At 39.2% G+C, this 5,922-nt stretch overlaps 1 non-coding gene across 1 annotated transcript; it reads left to right on the top strand.

Moving 5' to 3' along the window:
• The first annotated feature begins 1,581 nt into the window (after positions 1 to 1,581).
• On the top strand, positions 1,582 to 1,688 carry LOC128291243 (small nucleolar RNA R71). Its single transcript, XR_008281019.1, has one exon. It is a non-coding gene; the product is annotated as a small nucleolar RNA R71 (small nucleolar RNA).
• The last annotated feature ends 4,234 nt before the right edge of the window (positions 1,689 to 5,922 follow it).

Here is a 5,922-nt window from a genome sequence, read left to right as displayed (position 1 = left end):
TGTCCCACGCCCATGCTGTTTTAACAGGTTCACCCACGGTTCTTCCACACGGGCGTGTCTCACGCCCATGTTGTTTTGGCAAGCTCGATCACGGCTATGTCGCACGGCCATGGCATTTTATAGTAGCCCGTGTTTGGGGAAATATTTGCCCTATTTTCACACGGCCCTAAGCACGCTCATGTGCTTGGTCGTGTCTCTGTGGAAAGCCTGTATTTCAGAGCTCCGTTAGTAAGTTAGGTGTTGAAGACTAAATTTCAAAGAAGTTAATACAGTTAGTGTTCGGGTTGCCTCTTGAGAAGCACTTATTTATAGTCTAAACTCGACTTACCTCTCCGTTGAATGATCATGGTGGTTTGAGGAGTTTATACTCCTCATTCCTGCTATCAATCTCATCAAAATAAGGTTTGAAAAGGGTGTTGTTTACCTTAAAAGTGCCGAACTTGGGATGACTCACTTCGACCATACTGAATGGGAAAATACTGAGTAACGTAAGAGGGATTTCTTCATTCGGTGTAGTAGCGACAATATGGGGATCTGCGGCATCTAATAAGACTCTATCTCCAACCTTAAGTTGATTTGGAAAAGTATTGAGCTTGTTCTATCGTAGATTCGGTTTGTTGGGTGTTCTCGGTTTATGTGTCCACCAATCATCTAGCTCCTTGATTTGTAGCCTTCGATCTTCATGAATAGGTCCTCTACTATTGCTTGAAAATAGCTCATGCACTTCCTTTAGACTCATTTCCTTTGAAAATAGCTCATGCACTTCCTTGACCTTTGCTTACCACAGCTTCTTGCCTTAGTTCTGGTTCAAGCTCAACGACTCCTTCGTCATCTTGAATATTAATTGTGTTGAGCTGTTCCCTTGGGTTGGGTTCAGTATTACTTGGCAAGCTACCTTGTGGTCATTCGGAGATTAGTTTGGAAAGCTGGCCTATCTGAGTTTCGAGCCCTTAGATCGATGCTTGTTGATTTTTAAGTGCTGTCTCAGTGTTCTGAAAATGGGTTTCTGACACCGATATAAACTTTGAGAGCATCTTTTCAAGGTTCGATTTCTTTTCCTGTTGATAGGGTGGTTGTTGAAAACCCGGAGGATGTTGTGGTCTTTGATTTCATTGACTACCCCACGAGAAATTGGGTTGGTTCCTTCAACCTATATTGTAAGTGTTACTATATGGGTTATTTTGGGATCGAGAGTTATTGTTACCCATATATTGGACTTGTTCCTCCTCGATGATAGGGTTGAAGGGTTGATATTATGTGCATGCTCCTCCTCCATTTGTCTCTCACCTCATTACTGGATGTACCTGAGTAGAACCAAGTAAACCATCAATCTTTTTATTTAGAAGTTCTACTTGGTTTGGCAGCATAGTAACTGAATTGACGTTATAAACACCTATTGTTTTAGTTGGCTTAGTCCTCATGACTTGCCAGTGATAGTTATTTAGTGACATCTCCTCTATAAACTCATAGGCATCTTCAGGTGTTTTATTATTGATGGTTCCGCCAGCAGCTGCATCAACCATTTGTCGAGTCAAAGGATTCAAGCCATTATGGAACGTTTGAACCTGTAGCCAAAGCGGTAACCCATGGTGAGGGCACCTTTTTAGTAAGTCTTTGTATCTCTCCCATGCATCGTAAAGAGTTTCTAAGTCCATCTGCACAAACGAAGAGATATCATTACGTAATTTAGCCGTTTTAGCCGGCAGGAAATATTTTAATAGAAATTTTTCGGTCATTTGTTCCCAAGTAGTGATTGACCCTCGTAGTAATGAGTTCAACCACTGTGTAGCTTTGTTTCTCAATAAAAATGAGAATAACCGAAGATGAATGGCATCATCAGAAACACCATTAATTTTAAATGTATCGCATAGTTCCAAGAAGTTTGCTAAGTGAGCATTGGAATCCTCATCCTGCAAACCATCAAATTGAAAAAATTGCTGTATCATTTGAATAGTGTTAGGTTTTAGTTCAAAAGTATTTGTAGCTATAGCAGGTCTAACTATGCTTGATTCAGTTCCTGTTAAAGAAGGTTTAGCATAATCATACATAGTGCGTGGAGCAGGATTTTGATTAACTGCAATTGCAGGAGGTAGCTGATTGTCTTGGTTTTCAACCATCCCTTCGGTTGTGGGTTGAGTATCGTCCTCTTGCTTGTTCTCTGTGTATCTTAAGCTTCGCCTTAATTCTCTTTGGTTTCTGCGAACTGTGCAATCGATTTCTTCGTCAAAAAGTAGTGGTCCTGACGGCTTTCTTCTAGTCATAAACTAAAAAAACCTGCCAAGAGAAAGAAAAAATAAGTAAATTAATAAATAATAATAATTAAATTAAATTAAATTAAATTGTAAGAAAAATAAATGGCCAAAGTAATAAAAATTGATCATTCCTAATATCTTAGTTCCCCGGCAATGGCGCCAAAAACTTGATCGCGTGATTTTGTGATAGGTTTTAAATATTTATAATTAATCATTCTTGAAACTAACTATTATCGCGATGTAGGCAAGTGTACCTATCGAACAGTAGTATAGTTTTAGCAAGACCGGATTGTTAAACCCAAAGGAACTAAAAGTACTAGTAATGACTGTTTTTTTATTATCTAGCCTAAGAATAAAGAGGTTTTGTTTTAACTAACTAATTATCTAAACTAAGAATTCACAGAGAATAGAATTGGGGAATTGCTTTTGGGAATATCAATTGAATTAAGACAATACCTAAGGAAAAATCCACCTAGACTGTACTTATTATTCTGGTTCCGAATCGGATGATTTATTCATTTAACTTGCTCTGTAGATATCCCTAAGTTATGTTATTATCACTATTCAAGACTAATAATGTCTAGTCCCTTGCATTAACTCGATCTATGGATCCCTTTACTAGGTTTCACCCTAATCCGGCAAAATCTTGTCACCCTATGTCTAGGCGCGCAAACAACTCCGTTTAATTATGAAAAATGTACTCTTAGACAGGGTCTATTCCTCCTCTGAATAAGAGCTTATCTTGAATCAATATTCTGGGATATCAAAACAAGAATTAAGAACACATAATTAAGAACAAGTTAAATATTTATCATACAATTCAGAAAATAATAACAAGATTCATCTTAGGTTTCATTCCTCTTAGGTATTTAGGGGTTTTAGTTCATAACTAAATAAGAAAACATCTCAGAATAATAAAGAATACAAAACATAAAGAAAACCCAAAACTCCTGAAGGGGAAATTGAGGAGAGATCTTCAGTCTTGATGGTGAATCCGACTTCTGAGATGGATCAATCGGCTTCCTTGGAGTAATTCCTTACTCCCTATTCTGTGTCTCCTTTTTCTTCCTCCTCTAAGGTGTATTTATAGGCTTTGGAATGCCTAACAGCCCTCATAATTAGCCTTTTTCGAATTGGACTCAACTTGGGCTCGGCAAGGACACGTCCGTGTGCAATTACTTCAGGCCGTACTCAAGCCTGCCAAATTGACACGGCAGTGTGATCTGCCCGTGTGAGGAGGTCCAGGCCGTGTTGATTTCGTACTTTGGCCCATTTTTTCCATTTTTGGCCCGTTTCTCGTTCCTTTCGCTCTCTTATGCTCTCCTACGTATAAAACATGAAATTAAAGCATTAGGAGCATCAAATTCACCAATTCTAATGGGAAATCATCCATAAAATGTGTTAAACAAGGGGTAAAAATATGTATAAATTACGGTTTATCAATATGACATGTATAGGACTTATACTTTATTATTTTGTGTCTTTGAGAACTGGACAAATGTGTTAGCTTGGGTTGGCAACCCTTTAATTTGTATTAAGATTTGAATGATAGTTAATATTCATTTTGAGTTTATGAAAGTTGCATTCTCATGGTTGAATGAATGTCTATTATGGCTGATTTAGTTATAGGGATTATACTTGTCTCGATATTGTTTGGTTTTTGTATGGAACTATATATGTAAGGGTGGCAATGAGGCTTGGTAAATAGCCTTATACTATCCACAAAGGTAGGCACACAGGCATGTGTCTAGGCCGTGTGTGACACACGGTCTGCCCCATGGTTGCACATAAAACTTTCAAGTCAGTATGCATGGTAATACATACACGGGCAGAGACACGACCGTGTGTCTCAACCATGTGGGGGAAATGGCCCAGGACACAGGCGTGTGCCTTAGCTGTGTGACATCATGGGCATGCTAACGTCAGGAATAGAATTTCCATGTTTTTTCACACTGGCTAAGACACGGGCGTTTTGTGGCCGTGTGAGGGACACGGGTAAATGACATGGGCATGTGTCTGGCCATGTGAAAACCCCTTTAGGTGTAAATTAGAAATTAATTCAACATGGGTGTGGGACACAGGCATGTCCCAGGGTGCTTAGGCCGTGTGAGCTACACGGGCCATCAGCACGACCATGTCGAAATGGTCACACAGGCGTGTTACTCTTCCATACGGGCATATGCCCTGTTTTAAAGGAAAATTTCTTAAGGTTGGTTTGAGGACCCAAAATGGTTCCGAATAGTTTTCAATGATCGAGTTGGGGCTCGTAGGCCCATAATAAGAAGTTTAAAGTAGATATTGAAATAGTTTAAAGTTTGGATCGAGTCTCGGTGACTTGAGATTGGTTGTATGCATGAGATAAAGTTAGGTAATGCCTTGTGCTCCTCCCCAACGTGGGTTACGGGTATAGGGTGTTACATTTAGTGGTATCAGAGCTATGGTTTAGCTGGTTCTATGATTAACCTTGCAAGAGTACGAGTCTAGCTATACATGCCATAACTGTATATTGATAGTGTGATGATTTCTGACGATTATAAATTATGTTTTTATATAGTAAATGGATCCTGATAGAACCATGGCGAATGACGTGGAAAGTAATGCGCCGACTCCCGCCGAAAGGATCGCGCCAGTAGAGAGTGAGCCCGTAACTATGGGCCAAGGTGAAGGGTCCAGAGAAGCCTACCTCTGAATGATGGACGCTTGGTACACGGAGTTTGTTCGTGCGAATCCAAACAGTCCACCTCCCCCACCTCCTCTGATTCTTCAGTATGCCCCGGTAGCTCCGCAAGGCATGGACATGTTTAGAAAAGAGAAGCCTTCGGTAGATAAGATCCGAAAACAAGGGGCCAAGGAATTTCGGGTAGCATAAATGATGACCCGGAGATAGCAGAGTTTTGGCTAGAAAATACCATTAGGGTATTTGATAACTACACCTAATTATGGCAGATCAAAATCCACCACACTTAAGTCATTTATTATCCTCAGGCAACATAAACAAAGATGAAAAATTACGACCCTTGAGTAGGTATGGTACAAGTATTGATTTCGGAGCATATGACTTAGGCATTTCACATTTACTAAGAATTTCAACATGACGAGTAATTGACTTACCACTTTTGATCAAAAACATCTAAGTTCAGTATGTTACAAAATATACAAGTATTAAAGTTCTCACCTATAAGAATCCATCAACAAATCATACAAGTACTTTGATTATCTGAGTAGAATACAAATAGTCATTTATGTAAATATTTGGTATGATGTCCATTCATGTATAAGGATATTTAGGTATCATAGGGCTTTTTCGGCTTGTAACGTTCTAAGGTTTAAGACAGGTATGGAATTCAAAAACAGTAAGCATCAAAGGGTTACAAACAGGAAATAGTTTGGCACATCGTATTGATCCCTATTCTCCACCTTAATGACTCTTTTCCCGCTCACTGCCTTATTGATCCCTATTCTCCACCTTAATGACCCTTTCCCGCGCACTGCCTTACTTCTCCTTCTCTCACCTTTCTTGTCACTCTGTATATAAGAATTCATAACATGACATAGTAACTATGGCTAGCCTTACTAGTTTTTGTGCACTAATGAACGAGTTTTTCTTTCTTTCGTGACTTTGTGACTTTTCTCTTTTTCATTACATCTCACACATGAATGCTTTTTCATT

The sequence above is a fragment of the Gossypium arboreum genome, chromosome 3 (assembly GCF_025698485.1).
Source record: "Gossypium arboreum isolate Shixiya-1 chromosome 3, ASM2569848v2, whole genome shotgun sequence".
In the NCBI taxonomy this organism is placed as follows: Eukaryota; Viridiplantae; Streptophyta; class Magnoliopsida; order Malvales; family Malvaceae; genus Gossypium; species Gossypium arboreum.
This window is presented reverse-complemented; position numbering and strand designations above follow the sequence as displayed.